We start from the raw sequence: 24,018 nt of genomic DNA, 5'->3' as shown, positions 1-24,018 counted from the left end.
AATCAGTGCTTTTATTCAAGATCTTTAGTGTGGCTCATCTAGAGATAATACTTTATTACTGTGTGTTTGATTTCATAAAGTTAAACCTGCAATGAAAATACAGTTTGTCCTTTTAGTAGAGAAGTCACATTATGTGTTGAGTATTACAAAATGGCTTTTGTTAGAACCCTATTTCTATTCTGAAAGACCTTGTAATTCTGATTTGAGATTGTAAGGCTTCCCATCTGTTTGCTAACTCATTGGAACACTTGCAATATCTATGTATGAGAGAATATCATTGCATATGAACCTTTTTTGAAGGAGACATATCACAAATTAGATAATCATTTCCCATTTATAAAGACAGATGATCTGAGAGGTTGATTGTAGCTGTCCTTATATATCCAACTGTGTGATCATAAAGAGAAGAACTGTGGAAGTGTCCACTAGATGGATTAAAGAATGTGAACTGAGTCTTACCAGTTTAAATGGGTGACTGTTCTAACTTAATTCTCCATATATAGTAAATGAGTAAAGGAAATATACTTCATTAAAAAACAAACAAATCTAAGTTTATTAGAGAAATAAAAGCTAAAGAAATTAATATTACCACATTCAAAGCATGAGGATAACACCATATTGGAATTCAGAGAAAATTCAAGTCTAGCATTAATAGTTTGGATCATATTTCTTACATTAACCTTAATTTTGCTAACATACTCTGTCTCCAACATATTATTGAAGAAACACCAGTTGCCTATTAACATTAACAATGTTAATATATAGTTTGCTTACTTCCTAATAGTATCACTGATAGAATCAAAAACTAGATCAATGGTAACTATTAACATTAATAATATGACAGAACTGTAAATCATTATAACCAAAAGAGGTTGGCATGAGAACAAATGTAAGAAGAGCTTGAACAAATGAAATTTTAACAGGGTTTTTTAATGCTCTAACTTTAGCCTCTGAACTGATGACAATCACATTCACCTGAGAAAATTTATAATAGATTGTTGAACCAAGCATTTTTAAGAGATCTCTGCCAGCAAATAATGTATTAATCTCATTTAATTCTCACACACTCTGTGATAAGCACTATTCTACTTTACAAATAAAGGAACAGACTCAAAGAGCTCAAATGATTTACTCAATTTTGTGCATGTAGGATTTGAGCAAAGTCTAATGAGCTCTGTAGCCCAAAGAGTAAAAGTTTGAATTATGTGAAGAAAATAACTGTGATAGTAAGATGGCAAGAAGTTTAGTTAACTTTTAAGTGATAGCTTTTTAAAATTCCCCCAAATTCCAGCAAATTGTCTTGTTATCTTTAACATTCTTTTTGCATTCTTTTCTTTCACATCTAAGCTTCTAGATTTCAGAACATGTCCTGTCTAGTATTGTTTTCACTTCCTCACCACCAGTTTACTCCTCTTCTTATTGCCATCCGTCTTTTTGCTTCTGCCATGACTTGAAACTGCTTCATCTGCAGATGAACAGTGATCATTAATTTCTGAATTCTACCAGCTCTTTTCAATTCTTATTCTTGCCTAACTTGACCCAGGTAGTACTTAACTCTTAAGATCCAACTTCCTCTGGCTTCACCAGACTGTGGACACCAATTGGTCAAATTTATGAGAATAATCTGTATTTCATTTTTATACATTTTATACAGAATTTCTTCTCCCTTATTCTGATTACACCAAAGCTATTTCTTTGGTGGAATAGCTTCTCCCTGACTTCATTGACTTAGGGAGTTGAGTTTACCCAATCAGACAATCACAGTGATTGGTCTAAGAAGTGGGCAATCTGAGTGAACTGGTGTTTTCTTTGAGATTTTTAAATAATGAAGCAAAAAGAGAAGCACCTCATTTTTCCTCCAGGCCACTAAGCTGGAAAAAAAGTCTAGGTCTGCCAACAGTCATCTGTCACCACTCCCTCCAAATAGAAGTCTTTCTCTCTCTCTCTCTCTCTCTCTCTCTCTCTCTCTCTCTCTCTCTCTGGGTGTAAGTATAAAGAAAGCCATTTGCAGATAAACAAATTGAAGCCAACATATAGAGAAAGCTGAAACTAGAATTGTAGGGAGAGTAAAAAATGTGCTTTGGACACAGTATTTGGCCCTGAATCCTTTTCTGTCCATCCCAGTTTTGTCAGTGACAAAGCCCATATTTGTTTAAACTGGCTACAGTTATGTTTCTTTATTTACATTTTGAAGAGATTTGACTTCCCTACCTACTACTCACTGCTATTGGTGTCCTTCTTAGGCCCTTGATATCTGTAGGAAGGTGATAGTCCCAAATATCCTAGAACACTGGAACTGCTAAAAATGATGCCTCACAGCTATGCTGTGATGTGTGAAGGAGTAGGAGAATCTTCTTGGCTCTTTCCCACTCTCTTACCTAGACACGAAAAAGAAACAGCTGGGTTCTCCTGTTTTAGAGTTCCTAATGAAGAAAACTTTGGCTTCTGTAGCTGCCTCTCTTGATAGGGTGCATTTGTGAAGAAAGACTTCTTTAGCCAAAGTCTTGGATAAGCCTTCTCATATACCTCCCTACCAGACTCCTCAGAGAGTCCTGCATACATTTGAGTCCCGGTCCTGCTACAAAAAAATTTATTCTTTTCTCCTTGTTTAAGCAATCCTCCTTATGTTTATGTGGCACATTACTTGGTTTTATCTCTTTGTTCTCTGGGTTCTTCTTCCTAGGGAACTATAATCTGTTCTTTCATTGCTTTCCTTTAAAGGCTGTTGTCCCAGGGCTCTATGTCTTTAATCCATTTTTATTCCCACTTGGCCTCCTAGCCAGGCAAACTCATTGTGCTCTGTGTTATTAGATACTACCTATAAACAAATATCTTATACATTTTTATCTACAACTCAGGTCTGTGTCCTGAGCTCCAGACCCTAAAATTTACCTACTTGCTGTACATCACCTCCTGAGTATTCTATGAGTACCTTGATTCTACCCTCATTAAAAATGAGATCATCTTCACCTTCTTTCTGTCAACTTCCCCCTCCCACCAGTAGACCATACAATTCATTCGAAACAAAACAAAACTTGAGGGACACATTCTGGATTTTCTTTCTCCCTTCAGATTCGTAGTCTATATGTCTCAAAAATGCATCTTTTTCCTGACTATTCTTCAGCATATTAAGAAAGGCTGGTGGTGTGGGAGGTAAGGGATCACAGATGTCTTTCACATATATTTTTAAATCCCGTTTTCTAGATTAATTTTCTTTTTAGCAAGCAAGTGTTTACATTTGGATCTTTAATTTCTCTCAGTTTTTGCTATAATATATAACCTTCCACTTGTTATATGAGAACACTATAATTTTAAGAGGCATCTTGCAGATTCTATTGTTTTATTTTGCTTTTACTCTTTTTTTTCTTAACATTCTGGGAAAATTTTCCCAATGCTTTTCCTAACTGCTTACATAACCACTTAATGTATGGCTTTCCATGTCTTAAAAATAACTACTCTTCTAACCAAACTGACCTCCCACCATTCATGGAGGACATGGGTGTGAACCAGAAGCCCAACCCAAGTGTATAACGTTTAGTGCATGTTATAGTGCTCTTCCCACCCTCTTACTTCCCCTTGCCATATTTATAGTACAAAATTTGGGCAAAAGACATAGTTTATTATTTAACTTTGTTTTTAAGAGTCTTTTATCTATACACACACACACACACACACACACAGAGAGAGAGAGAGAGAGAGAGAGAGAGGAGAGAGAGAAATAAAATAGGAATAATGTTAATATAAGAAATTCTAGAGGGTCAAGGAAAGGGTTAGAGGAAATAAAAAATGTTATTTTACTTTGCAATACTTAATTTCATCATTTTGGGTTATGAGGCTTGGTGGTGTGGTCTATGAACATCGGACAGAGAATAAGGAAAGTTTCTTAACTAATGCTGGCTTTGAAAATGAACTTTGTGGGTGGCCATGGACAAATTACCTGATATCTTCATTTCACTTACTTTATGACTTCTAGTCTACTTGGAGATCATTAATTTAATTGACAGTGCAGCTAAATAAATAATACACCAAGGGTTAGTTGGAAATCCAAGAAATGCTGAGCTTTTTAGAATCATAACATATTTAATTTGTTATTAATAGATCACCTCAAATACCACAAAATGAATGGGAAGATGAACACTATGCAAGTACCCATTAAAAACCTCCCAAAATGCTGGAGGAAATGCCATGAAATTAAGGAATAACTTCTTTGTGGTAGAAAATTTTTATTTCAGAGTATAGACACTGCTTGTGCTGGGTTTCTTAATTTTACTGGATATTATAATTTTCTTGGGCTGTTAGATTTTCTCAATGCAACATTTCTGAGAGCAAATATGATCTGCTCAATTAAATATCTTCTAAAGCTAGATAAATACCTTCCAGCAAGCACATTAACATTCAATATGCTATATTTTACCAGAGGTAAAACATTTGTATTCTAAAACATTTTGTTCTAAAACTTTTTACCCCAGGGAAAAGAAAATACCAAAAATCTGAACTACCACACACAGCTTTGGAATAAGATCAATGGGCAAATGGAATCAGCTTCAGTTTGCACTAATCCTACATATATGTATTAAGGATATGTCTAATGAACTTTAGTCATAACAAATTATAACTAATTTATTTTATCAGTTCACTACTATATTTCTTTCTTGTTTGCTTCTCCTCTTGTCTTCTCTTAATATTTGGTAGAATATATGTTACTGAATATCTAGTTTCAGATTACCTGAGCTCAAACATGGAATTTTTACTGTTGAATACTTTTGATTGTATAGTGTATATAACTAAGCACTTGTTTTCTTATTCGGTGCATATTTAGAATGTAATTTCTGGATCTTTTGATAGGCATATTGTTTTAGTTTGTTTTCTGCTGCTATAACATAATACTGTAGACTGGGTAATGTATAAAGAAAAGAAATGTATTTCCCTCAGAGTTCTGTAGGATGAGATGTCCAAGATCAAGGGGGTGCATCTGGTGAAATCTTTCTTGCTGGGTCCTACATGTTGGAAAGCATCACATGGCAAGGAAGCATGCTTGTGACAGAAAGAATGAGAGCTGAACTTCATCTTTTTATCAGCAACTGACTCCAGCAGTAATTAACCCAATCCCACAATAATGGCCTTAATGTATTCATGTGGGCAGAGCCCTTATAACACAATTATCACCTCTTGAAGGTCCAACTCTTAATGCTGTCACAATAGCAATTACATTTCAACATGAGTTTTGGAAGGAGTATTTAAACCATAGCATATATGTTTGCTATAAAAATGCCAGTTTTCCAAGTGAATGTACTCATTTTTTAAACACCCACCAGAATCATTTGAGAGATCTAATTGTTCAAAATCTTACTACACTTGGTATACTCAATTATTTTAATTTTAGCACTATAATGAATAGTGATACTAAATTTGGTATTAATTTGCTTTAGAACAAATGATATTGAACTTACTTCCAAATGCTTATTGATCATTTGGATATATTACTTTGTGAAGTTCCTTTTGAAGCCTTTTGACCATTTTTTCTTTGTGTTGTATTTATTTTCCATACTCATCAAAAGCGTCCCAAAATGCTGGAGGAAATGTTCTATAATTCAGGAATAACTTCTTTTGTGGTAGAAAATTTTTATTTCAGAGTATAGACACTGCTTGTGCTGGGTTTATTAATTTTACTGGATATCATCATTTTCTTGGGCTGTTTGATCAAGTTTGATTCTCTCAGTGCAACATTTCTGAGAGCAAATATGATCTGCTTAATAAAATATCTTCTAAAGCCAGATAAGTGCTTTCCAGAAAGTACAATTTTCCTTCCAGCAAGTATAATGCCCGGTTTATAGGCATTACATATATTAATATTATTATTTTGTCAGATAGATATAATAAAAGTTTAATATGTCAATCTTTTATGATAAGTGCTATTTATATACTATTTAAGAAAGAGGCACCCATCATGACAATAATGTTCTATATTTTCCTATGAAAGTCTTGTTTTACATTTCACATTTAGGTTTTGATTGTCCTTAAATATAAGATTTTTATACATGATATTATATATGGATTTAGGTTAATTTATTTTTATAGGGATATCCAATTGACCCAGAACCACTTATCAAAAAGACATCCTTTATACATTGAATTGCAATAGTGTTTTATCAAAACCAGATAAGTATTTTTGAGTATATTTCTGAACTCTCTGTTTCATTTGTTTACCTTTTGTTGTATTATTTCCTCGCCATCTTAATTATTTTTAGCCTTATAAAAGCTTTGAAATTTGGTAGTATAAGTTTTCCTGTTTAGTTTTTCTTCTGTAATATTTCCTTGACTACATAAAGTCCTTGCATTTCTATGTACATTTTAGAATAAAACTGTCAATTTGCACAAAATAACAGGCTGGGATTTGGATAGAGATTATGTTGATTTGAGAGAGATTGGCATTTTATCAATATTGTGTCTTTCAGTCAACGATGCCCAACTTGCCAAATGGTGCATTCTTCATCTTCTACAGGAGGAGTTAATCCTCGAGGATTGGAACCCAATTCTCTTTGGCAAATGGATGTCACACATGTTCCCTCTTTTGGGAGACTAACTTACGTACATGTATGTGTGGACACCTTTTCTCACTTTTTCTGGGCTACATGACAATCAGGAGAGTCTTCTGCCTGTGTTAAACATCACCTTTTGCAGTGTTTTGTGGTTATGAGCATTCCAGCTTCTATTAAAACAGATAATGCCCCAGGCTGTACTAGCCAAGCTCTAGCTACATTTTTCTCTATATGGAATATTAAACACATTACTGGCATCCCATATAATTCTCAAGGACAAGCCATAGTGGAAAGAATGAATCTCTCCTGAAACGACAATTGCAAAAGCAGAGGGGGGAAATAGAGACTATGGGACACCCCAGATGCAACTGAATCTAGCATTATTAACTTTAAATTTTTTGAGCCTGCCTGAAGGCCAGATGTTATCAGCAACTGAACAGCATCTAAAGAAATCAGCTGCAAAGACAGACGCAGAACAACTGGTTTGGTGGAGAGATCTGATAATGAAAAGTTGGTAAATAGGTAAAATAATAATTTGGGGTAGAGGTTATGCTTGTTTCTCCAGGACTGAATCAGCAGCCGATTTGGATACCATCAAGACACCTGAAACCTTATCATGAGCCAGATGCCGAGGAAGAGATTCTGGGAGGATTCTGAGGACCCCCCTGGTTGCAACCATGTTGAGACTGACACTGAGTAGGACCCCAACTGTCACAAGCAAAACCCGTCGAACACAACCACCCACCTGGGGACAGATCAAGAAGCTGTCACATATGGTGGAAGAAAACCTGAGGAAAGTGGGACAACCAGTCACAATGAATAATCTAATTGCAGCTATGATAGTGGTGATCACCATTGCCGTGAGTTTTCCTTCAACAAGGGCTGACACAGGGAACAATTATACTTATTGGGCATATTTATCAACCTTGGCTGGCAATAATGCCTTGATGTAATTGCTCTATGACACATTTATACATTCTTTCTGATTTACCATAATAAATCTGCTCCTATAATTGAGGCATACCACCTTCAAAAACCTATTTGTAAACAGAATTGGACCTGGCCAGAAAAAATGAACATGCTTGTTTAGGAAGATTGCATTGCAGAACAGGCAGAGGTGCTGCACAATGATTCCTCTGGAATCATTATTGATGTGTCCCCTAAGGGGATGTAGCTTCAATTGCACCTCTCAGTCTGCATGCCATGGCCACACTATGTTCAGCTGGTCTGAACAAAATGGTCAGATGGTAGAAATGGTAAGAAGTATGGCAAGAGTTTCTGTTACCTGGAAACATGGCGGTATAGTGGCACCTCAACCTCAAATGATATGGCCCATTGTAGGAGCTAAACATAAGGATTTGTGGAAACAATTAATGACTCTTACTAAGATCAAAATTTGGGAAAGGATAAAAAAGCATCTAGAATGATACTCTACAAATTTGTCTTTGGATATTGTAAAATTAAAAGAACAAATATTTAAAGCATCCCAGGTATACCTGACCTTAATGCCAGGAACTGGAGTGCTTGAAGGAGCTGCAGACAGATTAGCAGTTAGTAACCCATTAAAATGGATAAAAACACTTGGAAGCTCTGTGATTTCAATGATGATTGTGTTATTAATCTGTGTTGTTTGTCTTTATGTAGTCTGCAGATGCAGATCCCAACTCCTGCAAGAAGTAGCTTGCTGTGACAAAGCTGCCTTTGCTTTTATCACTTTACAAAACAAATAAGGGGGACATATTGGGAAAAGTCCCCAAAATATGGCCATAAACCACCCCCAAAACTGGCCATAAAGAAAATCTCTGCAGAACTGTGACATGCTTGTGATGGCCTTGATGCCCACGCTGGAAGGTCGTCAGTTTACTGGAATAGGGCAGAGTACACCCAGGGCAGAAAACCGCTTAAGGTGTTCTTAAACTACAAACAATAGCATGAGAGATCTGTGCCTTAAGAACATGTTCATGCTGCAGGTAACTAGTCAGAGACCATCCCTTTATTTTGGCCCATCCCTTTATTTCCTATAAGGAATACTTTTAGTAAATCTTATGACTGGCTTGCTGTCAATAAATATGTGGGTAAATCTCTGTTCAAGGCTCTCAGCTCTGAAGGCTGTGAGACCCCTGATTTCCCGCTCCACACTCTGTATTTCTGTGTGTGTATCTTTAATTCCTCTAGCACCACTGGGTTAGGGTCTCCAAGAACGAGCTGGTTTCAGGACACACACACACACACACACACACATATATATATTATTTATTCTTATGTATTTCACAACTTATTACACCAATAATGTAAGGATGGTTCAACTTTAGCAAGCATTTATACTAAAACCTTTCACAATACATTAAACGAGAAAAACCATATGATTCCTTCAATAGATGCAAAATTTAAAAAATAAACTTCTACATTTGCTTAGATTAGGAAAAAATCTTTAAATTAGGATTAAATCAAAACTTTCTTAATCTGATCAAGATTTATCAAAATCTACAAGAAACCATTATATTTAATGATGAAGCATTAGAAACATTTTCAAGAACAGAGCTCTAGGCAAAAACAAGGGTGGAATTCTTGCTGTCATTTTTTCTATAAATATTGTATTATAGGTCATAGCTAAAATAATAAAAGAAAAACAAAGCAAATAAGGAAACATAGGAAATACAAGAAAAAGCTACATAGAAGATACAAGAGAACTTACAACAAGTGCAGAAACCTAATAAGGGAGTTCAGCAAGATTGCTATATGTAAGATCAACATTAAAAAGAATCAGGATTCCTAAACACTAGTAATGATTAATTAGAAAATGTTATAGGTAAATACAGTATTCACAGTAACAACAAAACCTCAAGATATTTTATAGAAAAATTTTAAAATACTATTGAGAACATTAAAGAAGACCTGAGCAACTGGAGAACTATATTATTTTGACAAATTGGAACACTGAATATTCTAAAGATGTTAGTTTTCTCTATATTAATATAAACTTAATGTAATTTCATTTAGATCCCAAAAGGAGTTGTTTGGGGAAAAATGATAAGCTAATTTTAAAGTTTATAGAGCTAAGAATGAGGAATAGCTAAAGCAATTTTGAAAAAAAAAAAGAACCAGGTCAGGATACAGCATGATAAAATACCAAGAGTTTTATGAAGGGATTCTTTAAAAAATAATGTGAACCTAAAATATTAAAACTTTTGACAAATACAAGAATAATACCTTTTTTTAAAAAATTTATTTATTATTATTATACTTTAAGTTGTAGGGTACATGTGCATAACGTGCAGGTTTGTTACATATGTATACTTGTGCCATGCTGGTGTGCTGCACCCATCAACTCGTCATTTGCATCAGGTATAACTCCCAATGCAATCCCTCCCCCCTCCCCCCTCCCGATGATAGGCCCCAGTGTGTGATGTTCCCCTTCCTGAGTCCAGGTGATCTCATTGTTCAGTTCCCACCTATGAGTGAGAACATGCGGTGTTTGGTTTTCTGTTCTTGTGATAGTTTGCTAAGAATGATGGTTTCCAGCTGCATCCATGTCCCTACAAAGGACACAAACTCATCCTTTTTTATGGCTGCATAGTATTCCATGGTGTATATGTGCCACATTTTCTTAATCCAGTCTGCCACTGATGGACATTTGGGTTGATTCCAAGTCTTTGCTATTGTGAATAGTGCTGCAATAAACATACGTGTGCATGTGTCTTTATAGCAGCATAATTTATAATCCTTTGGGTATATACCCAGTAATGGGATGGCTGGGTCATATGGTACATCTAGTTCTAGATCCTTGAGGAATCGCCATACTGTTTTCCATAATGGTTGAACTAGTTTACAATCCCACCAACAGTGTAAAAGTGTTCCTATTTCTCCACATCCTCTCCAGCACCTGTTGTTTCCTGATTTTTTAATGATCGCCATTCTAACTGGTGTGAGATGGTATCTCATTGTGGTTTTGATTTGCATTTCTCTGATGGCCAGTGATGATGAGCATTTTTTCATGTGTCTGTTGGCTGTATGAATGTCTTCTTTTGAGAAATGTCTGTTCATATCCTTTGCCCACTTTTGGATGGGGTTGTTTGTTTTTTTCTTGTAAATTTGTTTGAGTTCTTTGTAGGTTCTGGATATTAGCCCTTTGTCAGATGAGTAGATTGCAAAAATTTTCTCCCATTCTGTAGGTTGCCTGTTCACTCTGACGGTAGTTTCTTTTGCTGTGCAGAAGCTCTTTAGTTTAATGAGATCCCATTTGCCAATTTTGGCTTTCATTGCTGTTGCTTTTGGTGTTTTAGACATGAAGTCCTTGCCCATGCCTATGTCCTGAATGGTATTACCTAGGTTTTCTTCTAGGGTTTTTATGGCATTAGGTCTAAAATTTAAGTCTCTAATCCATCTTGAATTAATTTTCGTATAAGGAGTAAGGAAAGGATCCAGTTTCAGCTTTCTACTTATGGCTAGCCAATTTTCCCAGCACCATTTATTAAATAGGGAATCATTTCCCAATATCTTGTTTTTGTCAGGTTTGTCAAAGATCAGATGGCTGCAGATGTGTGGTATTATTTCTGAGGAGTCTGTTCTGTTCCATTGGTCTATATCTCTGTTTTGGTACCAGTACCATGCTGTTTTGGTTACTGTAACCTTGTAGTATAGTTTGAAGTCAGGTAGCGTGATGCCTCCAGCTTTGTTCTTTTGACTTAGGATTGTCTTGGAGATGCAGGCTCTTTTTTGGTTCCATATGAACTTTAAAGCAGTTTTTTCCAATTATGTGAAGAAACTCATTGGTAGCTTGATGGGGATGGCATTGAATCTATAAATCACCTTGGGCAGTATGGCCATTTTCACGATATTGATTCTTCCTATGCATGAGCATGGTATGTTCTTCCATTTGTTTGTGTCCTCTTTTATTTCACTGAGCAGTAGTTTGTAGTTCTCCTTGAAGAGGTCCTTTACATCCCTTGTAAGTTGGATTCCTAGGTATTTTATTCTCTTTGAAACAATTGTGAATGGAAGTTCATTCATGATTTGGCTCTCTGTTTGTCTGTTACTGGTGTATAAGAATGCTTGTGATTTCTGCACATTGATTTTGTATCCTGAGACTTTGCTGAAGTTTCTTATCAGCTTAAGGAGATTTTGGGCTGAGACAATGGGGTTTTCTAAATATACAATCATGTCATCTGCAAACAGGGACAAATTGACTTCTTCTTTTTCTAACTAAATACCCTTTATTTCTTTCTCTTGCCTGATTGCCCTAGCCAGAACTTCCAACACTATGTTGAACAGAAGTGGTGAGAGAGGGCATCCCTGTCTTGTGCCAGTTTTCAAAGGGAATGCTTCCAGTTTTTGCCCATTCAGTATGATATTGGCTGTGGGTTTGTCATAAATAGCTCTTATTATTTTGAGATACATTCCATCAATACTGAATTTATTGAGAATTTTTAGCATGAAGGGCTGTTGAATTTTGTCAAAGTCCTTTTCTGCATCTATTGAGATAATCATGTGGTTTTTGTCTTTGGTTCTGTTTATATGCTGGATTACGTTTATTGATTTGCATATGTTGAACCAGCCTTGCATCCCAGGGATGAAGCCCACTTGATCATGGTGGATAAGCTTTTTGATGTGCTGCTGCATCTGGTTTGCCAGTATTTTATTGAGAATTTTTGCATCGATGTTCATCAGGGATATTGGTCTAAAATTCTCCTTTTTCATTGTGTCTCTGCCAGGCTTTGGTATCAGGATGATGTTGGCCTCATTAAATGAGTTAGGGAGGATTCCCTCTTTTTCTATTGATTGGAATAGTTTCAGAAGGAATGGTACCAGCTCCTCCTTGTACCTCTGGTAGAATTCAGCTGTGAATCCATCTGGTCCTGGACTTTTTTTGGTTGGTAGGCTATTAATTATTGCCTCAATTTCAGAGCCTGCTATTGGTCTATTCAGGGATTCAGCTTCTTCCTGGTTTAGTCTTGGGAGAGTGTAAGTGTCCAGGAAATTATCCATTTCTTCTAGATTTTCTAGTTTATTTGCGTAGAGGTGTTTATAGTATTCTCTGATGATAGTTTGTATTTCTGTGGGGTCGGTGGTGATATCCCCTTTATCTTTTTTTATTGCGTCTATTTGATTCTTCTCTCTTTTCTTCTTTACTCGTCTTGCTAGCTGTCTATCAATTTTGTTGATCTTTTCAAAAAACCAACTCCTGGATTCATTGATTTTTTGGAGGGTTTTTTGTGTCTCTGTCTCCTTCAGTTCTGCTCTGATCTTCATTATTTCTTGCCTTCTGCTTGCTTTTGAATGTGTTTGCTCTTGCTTCTCTAGTTCTTTTAATTGTGATGTTAGAGTGTCAATTTTAGATCTTTCCAGCTTTCTCTTGTGTGCATTTAGTGCTATAAATTTCCCTCTACACACTGCTTTAAATGTGTCCCAGAGATTCTGGTATGTTGTATCTTTGTTCTCATTGGTTTCAAAGAACATCTTTATTTCTGCCTTCATTTTGTTATGTACCCAGTAGTCATTCAGGAGCAGGTTATTCAGTTTCCATGTAGTTGAGCGTTTTTGATTGAGTTTCTTAGTCCTGAGTTCTAGTTTGATTGCACTGTGGCCTGAGAGACAGTTTGTTATAGTTTCTGTTCTTGTACATTTGCTGAGGAGTGCTTTACTTCCAATTATGTGGTCAATTTTGGAATAAGTGTGATGTGGTGCTGAGAAGAATGTATATTCTGTTGATTTGGGGTGGAGAGTTCTGTAGATGTCTATTAGGTCTGCTTGCTGCAGAGATGAGTTCAATTCCTGGATATCCTTGTTAACTTTCTGTCTCGTTGATCTGTCTAATGTTGAGAGTGGGGTGTTGAAGTCTCTCATTATTATTGTATGGGAGTCTAAGTCTCTTCGTAAGTCTCTAAGGACTTGCTTTATGAATCTGGGTGCTCCTATATTGGGTGCATATATATTTAGGATAGTTAGCTCTTCCTGTTGAATTGATCCCTTTACTATTATGTAATGGCCTTCTTTGTCTCTTTTGATCTTTGATGGTTTAAAGTCTGTTTTATCAGAGACTAGGATTGCAACCCCTGCTTTTTTTTGTTCTCCATTTTCTTGGCAGATCTTCCTCCATCCCTTTATTTTGAGCCTATGTATGTCTCTGCATGTGAGATGGGTCTCCTGAATACAGCAGACTGATGGGTCTTGACTCTTTATCCAGTTTGCCAGTCTGTGTCTTTTAATTGGAGCATTTAGTCCATTTACATTTAAGGTTAATATTGTTATGTGTGAACTTGATCCTGCCATTATGATATTAACTGGTTATTTTGCTCATTAGTTGATGCAGTTTCTTCCTAGCCTCGATGGTCTTTACATTTTGGCATGTTTTTGCAATGGCTAATACCGGTTGTTCCTTTCCATGTTTAGTGCTTCCTTCAGGGTCTCTTGTGAGGCAGGCCTGGTGGTGACAAAATCTCTAAGCATTTGCTTATCTGTGAAGGATTTTATTTCTCCTTCACTTATGAAACTTAGTTTTGCTGGATATGAAATTCTAGGTTTAAAATTCTTTTCTTTAAGAGTGTTCTTTAAGAGTGCTTTTCAGACAAGCAAATACTGAGGAATTTCATCACCTCTTGCCCTGCCTTGCAAGATATCCTGAAGGAAGCAATAAATATGGAAATAAAAACCATTACCAGCCACTGCAAAAACATACCTCAGTATAAAGACCAAAGATATTGTAAAGAGACTCAATCAACTAGTGTGCAATATAATCAGATAACATCATAATGACAGAATCAAATTCACACATAACAATATTAACCTTAAGTGTAAATGGTCTGAATGGTCCAATTAAAAGATATAGACTGGCAAATTTGTTTAAGAATCATGATCCACTGGTGTGCTGTATTCAGGAGATCCATCTCATGTGCAAATACAACATTGGCTCAAAATAAAAGGATGGAAGAAAATTTGCCAAGCAAATGGAAAGCAGAAAAAAGCAGGGGTTGCAATCCTGTTTTCTGACAAAACAGGCTTTAAACCAAGAAACACAAAAATAGACAAAGATGGGCGTTACGTATTGGCAAAGGGATCAATTCAACCACAAGAGCTAACTATCCTAAATATATATGCATGCAACACAGGAGCACAATTAAAAGAGCTAGAGAAGCAAGAGCAAACAAATCCAAAAGCTAGCAAAAGACAACAAATAACTAATATCAGAGCAGAACTAAAGGAGAGAGACACACAAAAAAAACCCTTCAAAAAATCAATGAATACAGGAGCTAGTTTTTTGAAAAAAATAACAAAATAGACACTAGCTAGAATAATAAAAAAAGAAAACACAGAAGAATCAAGTAGACGCAATGAAAATGATAAAGGAGATACCACCACTGGTCCCACATAAATACAACATACCATCAGAGAATACTCTAAACACCTGTGTGCAAATAAACTAGAAAATCTAGAAGAAATGAATAAATTCCTGGACCCAAACATTTTCCCAAGACTAAGGAATATGTTGAATCCCTGAATAGACCAATAACAAGTTCTGAAATTGAAGCAGTAATTAATAGCCTACCAGCAAAAAATGCCCAGGACCAGACAGATTCACAGCTGAATTCTACCAGAGGTACAAAGAGGAGCTGGTACCACTCCTTCTGAAACTGTTGCAAACAATTGAAAAGGAGGGACTCTTCTCTAACTCTTACTATGAGGCCAGCATCATATTGATACCAACACCTGGCAGAGACACAACAAAAAAGAAAACTTTAGGCCAATATCCCTGATGAACTTTGATGTGAAAATCCTCAATAAAATAGTGGCAAACTGAATCCAGCAGCACATCAAAAAGCTTATGCACCACGATCAAGTTGGCTTCATCCCTAGCAAGGCTGGGTTACATATACAAATCAGTAAATGTAATCCATCACATAAACAGAACCAATAACAAAAACCACATGATTATCTCAATAGATGCAGAAAAAGCCTTTGATAAAATTCAACATCCATTCATGTTATATAAAAAAAAACTCTCAATAAACTAGGTATTGATGGAACATATATCAAAATAATGAGTTGTTTATGACAAACCCACAGCCAGTATCATACAGAAGGGGCAAAAGCTGGAAGCATTCCCTTTGAAAACTGGCACAAGACAAGGATGTCCTCTCTCATCACTCCTATTAAATATAGTATTGGAAGTTCTGGCTAGGGCAGACAGGCAAGGGAAAGACCTAAAATGTATTTAATAGGAAGAAAGGAAGTAAAACTGTTTCTATTTGCAGATGACATGATTCCATATTTAGAAAACCACATGGTCTCACCTGAAAAGCTCCTTAAGCTGATAAGCAACTTCAGCAATGTCTCAGGATACAAAATCAATGTGCAAAAATCACAAGCATTCCTTTTCGCAAACAATAGACAAGCAGAGAGTGAAATCATGAATGAACTCCTATTCACAATTGCTTCCAATGGAATAAAATACCTCAGAATATAGCTAACAGGGATGTGAAGGACCTCTTCAAGGAGAACTACAAACCACTCCTCAGGGAAATAAGAGAGGAAACAAACAATTGTGAAAACAATCCATCCCCATGGATAGGAAGAATCAATATAAAAATGGCCATACTGCCCAAAGTAATTTATAGATTCAATGCTATTCCCATCAAACTACCATTAACTTTCTTCATAGAAGTAGAAAAACTTTAAATATCATATAGAACCGAGAAAGAGCCTATATAGCCATCAAAATTCTAAGCAAAAAGAACAAAGCTGGAGGGATCATGCTACCTGATTTGAAAGTATACTACAAGGCTACACTAACCAAAGCAGCATTGTATTGGTACCAAAACAGACATGTAGATCAATGAAAAAGAATAGAGACCTCATAAACAATACCACACATCTACAACCACCTGATCTTCCACAAACCTGACAAAAACAAGCAATGGGGAAAGGATTGCCAATTTAATAAATGATGCTGGGAAAACTGGCTAGCCATATGCAGAAAACTGAAACAGGTCCCCTTCCTTACATCTTATACAAAAATTAACTCAAGATGGATTAAAGACTTAAATGTAAAACCCCAAACCATTAAAACCTAGAAGAATACCTAGGCAATTCCATTCAGGCCATAGGCATGGGCAAAGACTTCATGACTAAAACACCAAAAGCAATAGCAATGAAAGTCAAAATTAACAAATGAGATCTAATTAAACTAAAGAACTTCTGCACAGCAAAAGAAGCTATCGTCAGAGTGAACAGACAACCTACAGAAAGGGAGAAAATTTTTGCAAGCTACCCACATTACAAAGGGCTAATATCCAGAATCTACAAGGAACTTAAACAAATTTAGAATAAGTAAACAACCCCATCAAAAAATGGGCAAAGGATGTGAACAGACACTTCTCAAAAGAAGACATTTATGCATCCAACAAACATATGAAGAAAAGCTCAGCATCACTGATCATTAGAGAAGTGCAAATCAAAGCCACAATAAGATACCATCTCATGTCAGTCAGAACAGCAATAATTAAACAGTCAAGTAACAATAGATACTGTCGAGGCTGTGGAGAAATAGAAACACTTGTACATTGTTTGTGGAAATGTAAATTAGTTCAACCATCGTGGAAGACAGTGTGGCAATTCCTCCAGTATCTAGAACCAGAAATACCATTTGACACAGCAATCCCATTACTGGGTATATACCCAAAGAAATATAAATCATTCTGCTATGAAGACACATGCGCACGTATGTTTACTGCAGCACTATTTACAACAGCAAAGACATGGAACCAACCCAAATGCCCATCAATGATACACTGGGTAAAGATAATGTGGTACATTCATACCATAGAATACTATGCAGCCATAAAAAGGAATGAGATCATGTCCTTTGCAGGGACATGGATGAGCCTGGAAGCCACCATCGTCAGCAAACTAACACAGGAACAGAAAACCAAACACCACATGTTCTCACTCATAAGTGGGAGTTGAACAATGAAAACACATGGACACAGGGAGGGGAAAAACACACACAGGTGCCATTCAGAGGGTGAGGCTGGAGGGGAGGGAGAACATTAGGACAAATAGCTAATGTATGTGAGGATTAAAATCTAGATGATGGGTTGATAGGTCAGCAAACCACCATGGCACACGTATACCTATGTAACAAACCTACATGTTCTGCATTTGTGTCTTGTAACTTAAAAAACATTTTGTTTAAATGGGCAAAAGTATATGAGCAAGCAATTAACAAAAAAGATAATCTGGATAGCTAATAATTATATTAAAATATGCTTAATTTCATTGGTAATCAGGAAAAGACTAATTTAAATGATTGGTGGGACTAATATGTCCATTAACTTCACGTATTGGTAAAAAATATAAAGTATCTCACACTCAGAGTAAGATTCTGATTTAATAAACCAAATATACACAGAAATAAGTCAGTTTTTCTGAAGTTAATATTAGGACACTAATTTAATATGCTTGTACCTTTTGTTATTTTGAGTTGAAGCTAAGGCATATAGTTACAACTATTTTCCGAAATAAAATGTCATGTATCAGTTAGAATTCATATATTCAAGATGTAAGATTCAACCTGGAAAATAATAAAATTATAACATGTACAAAAATTACAAAATAAAGTTGAAGAAATTATATAGTTTACTGAAAATTCACAAATGTATAAGCATGCAGAGGGTCACACTATTAGGCTGAGAAATGCAAATAACTCTGTGTAACTGGTATATCCCTCCATTTATTCAGATCCACTTCTATGCCATTTTTAAGATTTTAAATTTTTTCTCTATTAATATTTTTGCTAGATCAGTTTGCAGATTTTTTTGTTGCACTAGAGAGTGGCATAATATTTTCTGTTCTATTTTTAGGTGATAGAAAGGGGCATTAATAATTGTGACTTGATTAATTTTTAAGCTATCTGCACTATCTCTGTTGATTCACTTTAATTTCCCCAAATCAACTTTCGCTTGTATTTGTTTCATTAGATTTATTATTCTTTTAATGGCCGTGTTTGTAGACATCTTCTAGTTTTTCATTTTGTATTTTGTTAATTTGGATTATTTTGTTCTCTATTTCTAAAGTACATTGTTTAGTTTTCAGTGATTGTAATTAATGGCAAACAGTCTTTATTAAAAATATTTTAATTTTGCATTCAATAGTAGATGATAATTTATTTGGATGCAGAATTCTAGGTTGGTAGGGATTTTATTTCATTGCTATAAAGCTACTTTTATAATCTTCTGTTCTATAGTGTTGCTATAAGGAATTGGTTATTAGTTTAAATGTTATTTTTAATGTATAACCCTTCTTTTATCTTGGGCTTGTTTTTAGACCTTTTTATTTTTGGTCTAGAAAGAAATTTATTTATTATTACACTATGTCTAGAAAGAAATTTAGTTGTATTTATCTTATTTAGAGCTTATGATTCTTCTCAAAACCAGGCTATTATCTAATTGTGTACTGTCTTTCCTACCATTTGTCTATGCTCTCCTTCTGTAAGTCCTATCCAAAGTTGGCCATCTTGTCTTACCCTTTATATCTCGCAAACCCTTCTTTTTGCTTATCATTTATTAATCTTTCTATACTTCATTCTGTGTAAATTTTCTGATACTTTTTTTCTAGTTTTTTAACCCTCGTTTTACCCACATCCATTCTTCTATTTGTCCTTACATTTCAATGACCATATCTTTCTTTTGTAGCGTTTTCTTAGTTCTTTTCACATCATATTGCACCAATGTCTGACTCACGTTATGCGTGTGTACTTTATTTTGCTATTTACTTACTTAAAACATATTTTATATCAGATTATTTTGCCTCCTTAAATTCTTGGGTGTGTAATCCTCTTGTTTGTTTTTTCTGCTAACTCTAGCTTCTGATAAATTGTTTCTTCATACATTTTGTAACTTTTGATTGTGAACTCATCTTCATGGTGACTTTATCAGTAGAATTTGTGATTTAAGTTAATGGTTTACCCTGCCGATGTGGTTGCACATTCTGCCACGCGCTTCATGGAATAATCAACCCAAGATAAATTCTTAAATTTATTTCTTGACTTGAGGGCTTTCAGATCATAAACAGGTTAAAATTTAAAATGTACATGAGGCAAAAGGTAGAATCTTTAGGGAAGCTTTTAAAAATTTGTTTGTTTTTGCTCGTCCAGAGTTCTGACAGAAATATTTACATCAGGAACTCTCCGTGGTGGTGGACAGAATTTTTCTGTTCCTAAAACAAGAGCATGGCCTTTTGAGGGTCCTGACTTTATTCGTTTGTGCCAACTGCCCCCTTATGAGAGGAGACGTTCCCCTCTATTTCCACACAGAGTTTAAAACTAGAGTCCTTGGGTTATAAATACTGGCTGCCCCCTCAGAGCTAACCTTTTCACCCTGCATTTCACCTTATATTCACAGAAGTCACAGATTTAGCTAATTTCTATTGCGTTCAGGTCTCTTTTCCTCTAAATCTCCAACTTATTTCCCTTTATTTATTGAAAACTCTGTAAAATACTTAGAATCCTTTTTATATTACTGTTTTTCACATTTTTATGTAGTTTTAGCAGAATAGTTTTAGGGACAGTTCTGTTTTGCCAGAAATGGAAACTAGGAATTTTCCATCATACCTTTCCTTGAACTTTGTTGATCCTCAATTTTTAAATAAATCTTCATCATAATATCACATTTCTCCACTTACAAATGTTTTGGCTTTGATTATTTTCTCTTTCTGCCTCTGAATTTTCTGCTCTTTGACTTCCTTCTTGGTTTGTTTTTCCATTTGTATTTAAAAATGCTTTGTTTTCTCAAAACAAAGATTAGAAAGATGTTTTCCAAATTACTGTACTATCTTCAACAATAAAGATTTTTTAAAGCATTTAACAAATGTTTGTTTGATGGCTTGTGTAGGAATTGAAACAGCATATATCTGCAGTGCACAGGACCAGTACTTTAATTTCAATACTTTCATAACTTTAAAAGAAATTACCTTTGTAATTCTTCTTAGGAAAAATCCCTGCCAATCTGTGGTGGCTAAATGGTTAATTTATTTGGTGCTACAGTGGGACACTTTGTTTTTCAGGGATTCCCAGGAATACCAGCTTTAAGTTAATTGGTCTATTTCCTTCTTTATTCTTGACAATTTCTGTGAATTATTTTTATTTTTATTTTTTTATTTTAATTTTTGTTGCTACAAAGTAGATGTGTATTTTTATGGAGTACCTAGAAAGTTTTGATACAAGAATGCAATGCTTAATAATCACAACATGTAAAATGAGGTAGCCATCTTCTGAAGCATTTATCCTTATCCTTTGTGTTACAAACAATCCAATTATACTCTTTTAGTTATTTTAACATATACAATTAAATTATTATTGACTATAGACACTCTGTTATGCTATCAAATACTAGGTCTTATTCATTATTTCTAACTATTTTTGTACTCATTAACCATCCTTACCTACCCCCCTACCCCTACTACCCTTCCCAGCCTCCGGTAACTATCATTCTATTGTCTATCTCCATGAGTTCAATTGTTTTGATTTTTAGATCCCACAAATAAATGAGAACGTGTGATACCTGATTTTCTGTGCCAGGCTTATTTCACTTAACGTAACGACCTCCAGTGCCATCCACGTTGTTGCAGATGACAAGATCTCATTCTTTTTTTTCTTTTTTTTTTTTAAGACTGAATAGTACTTCATTGTGTATAAGTACCACATTTTCTTTATATATTCATCTGTTGGGGAACACTTAGTTGCTTCCAAATTGTTGCTATTGTGAACAGTGCTGCAACAAACATGGGAATGCAGATATCTGTTCAATATACTGATTTCCTTTGGTTTTATACGCAGCAGTGGGATTGCTAGATCATATGATAGCTGTATTTTTTTTTTTTTTGAGGAAATTACAAACTCTTCTCCGTAGTGGTTGTAATAATTTACATTCCCACCAACAGTATACGAAGGTTACTTTTTTTCCACATACTCACTAGTAATTGTTACTGCCTGTCTTTTGGAAGTAAGCCATTTTAGGTGGGCTGAGATAATATCTCAATGTAGTTTTGATTTGCATTTCTCTGATGATCGATGATGATGAGCACCTTTTCGTGGGCCTCTTTGCCATTTGTGTGTCTTCTTTTAATAAACATCTATTCTAATTATTTGCCCATTTTAAAATCTGATTATTAGACTTTTTCCTACAGAGTTGTTTGAGCTTCTTATATATTGTGGCTATTAATCCCTTGTTAGATGGGTAGTTTGTAAATATTTCCTCCAGTTCTGTGAGTTGTCTTTTGACATTTGACAAATACTTTTAGTATTTGTTTATTGTTTCCTTTGCTGTGAAGAAGCTTTTCATATTAATGTGATCCTATTTGTCCCATTTTGCTTTAGTTGTCTGTGCTTGTGAAATATTACTGAAGAAATTTTTGCCCAGGCCAATGTCCTGGAGAGCTTCCTCGAAGTTTTCTTCTGGTGGATTCATAGTTTGAGGTCTTAGATTTAAGTCTTTAATCCATTTTGATTTGATTTTTGTATATGGCGAGAGATAGGGATATAGTTTCATTCTTCTGCGTGTGGATATATCAAGTTTCCCTTCATGATTCATATTGGTAGGTTGTATATGTCTAATCATTTGTCTAGTTCTTTTAGATTTTTCATTTTATTGGCATATTGTTCCTCATAGTAGCCACTAGTGATCCCTTGAATTTCTTCAGTATCAGCAGTAATGTCTCCTTTTTCATCTCTGATTTTATTTGGACCTTCTTTTTTCTTAGTTTTGCTAAAGTTTTGTCAATTTTAACTTTTCATAAAATCCAAGGTTTTTTTCGTTGATCTTTTGTATTGTTTTCTTCATTTCAATTTCATTTATTTCAATGAAATAAATTTTAATTTCTGCTTTGATCTTTATTATTTATTTTATTCTACCAATTTTAGGTTTGGTTTCCTCTTGCTTTTCTAGTTTTTAAAGATGCATTAGCATTGTTAGGTTGATCCTTTGAAACTTTTCCTCTTTTTTGATGTAAGCACTTTTAGCTATGAACTTCCCTCTTAGCACTGCTTTAACTCTTTTTCATAAGTTTTGGTATGGTATATGCCCATTATCATTTGTTTCAAGAAATGTTTCAATTTTCTTGTTAATTCCTTCATTAACCCACTAGTCATTCAGGAGGACATTGTTTAACTTCCATGTGTTTGTGTATTTTCCAAAATTATTCTTGTTTTTGATTTCTACTTTTAGTTCATTGTGGTTGGAGAAAATATTTGGTATTATTTCAATTTCTTAAAATGTTTTAAGACTTATTTCGTGACTTAATACATGGTCTATCCTTTAGAATGATCCTTGTGCTAAGGAAAACGATGTGTATTCTGCAGTCATTGAATGAAATGTTCTGTAATTATCTGTTAGATTCATTCGGTCTATAGTGCAGATTAAGTTTGATGTTTCTTTGTTGAGTTTTCTCTCTCAACGATTTGTCCAATTCTAAAATTGGAGTGTTGAAGTCTCTAACTATTATTGTATTGGGATTTATCTCTTTTTAGCTTAATAATATTTGCTTTAAATATATAGATGCTGCAATGTTGGGGTGCATATATATTTACAATTGTTACATCCTCTTGCTGAATGGACCCCTTTATCTTTCTTTTTGAGACAGAGTCTCACTCCGTCACCCAGGCTGGAGTGCAATGGCATGATCTTGGCTCACTGCAACCTCCGCCTCCTGGGTAAAAGCAATTCTCTTGCCTCAGCCTCCCAAGAAGCTGGGATTACAGGTGTCCACGACCACGCCCAGCTACTTTTTTGTACATTTAGTAGAGATGGAGTTCTGCCACATTGGCCAGGCTCATCTCGAACTCCTGACCCCAGGTGATCCACCCACCCCAGCCTCCCAAAGTGCTGGGATTACATGCATGAGCCACCATGCCCGACCTGACCCCTTTATCATTATATAGTAACCTTCTTTGTCTCTTGTTATTAGGTTAGTGCAAAAGTAATTGCAATTTCAGAATATGAATCTTAAATCATTAAAACTAGGCTCAAGTACATCTTTATTAATCAAAATAGAAACCATTGCAATCAACATATTTTTGCCAGTGAAAAATAAGTTTATTTATTCTTATAGCATAAAGATTCATGCTTCAGGATTTGACAAACTATTGGAAAGCATTTTCTTCATCCTGCTGGTTGTGGAAGCATTTTCTCTGCAAGAAGTTGTTGCAAAGCTTGAAGAAGTGATAGTCCCTTGGTGAGAGATCAGATGAATATGGCAGATGAGGCAAAACTTCATAGCCCAATTTGTTCAACTTTTGAAGTGTTGGTTGTGCGATGTGCGATCGGGCATTGTCCTGGAGAATTGGGCCCTTTCTGTTGATCAATACCAGCGCAGGCATTGCAGTTTTGGGTGCATCTCATTGATTTGCTAATCATATTTCTCAGATGTGATGGTCTCACCAAGATTCAGAAAGCTATAGTAGATCAGACTGGCAGTAGACCGTCAAACAGTG

Source organism: Macaca thibetana, chromosome 4 (genome assembly GCF_024542745.1).
Source record: "Macaca thibetana thibetana isolate TM-01 chromosome 4, ASM2454274v1, whole genome shotgun sequence".
Classification (NCBI taxonomy): domain Eukaryota; kingdom Metazoa; phylum Chordata; class Mammalia; order Primates; family Cercopithecidae; genus Macaca; species Macaca thibetana.
The sequence above is the reverse complement of the archived record's forward strand: the minus strand, read 5'-3'. Positions refer to the sequence as shown.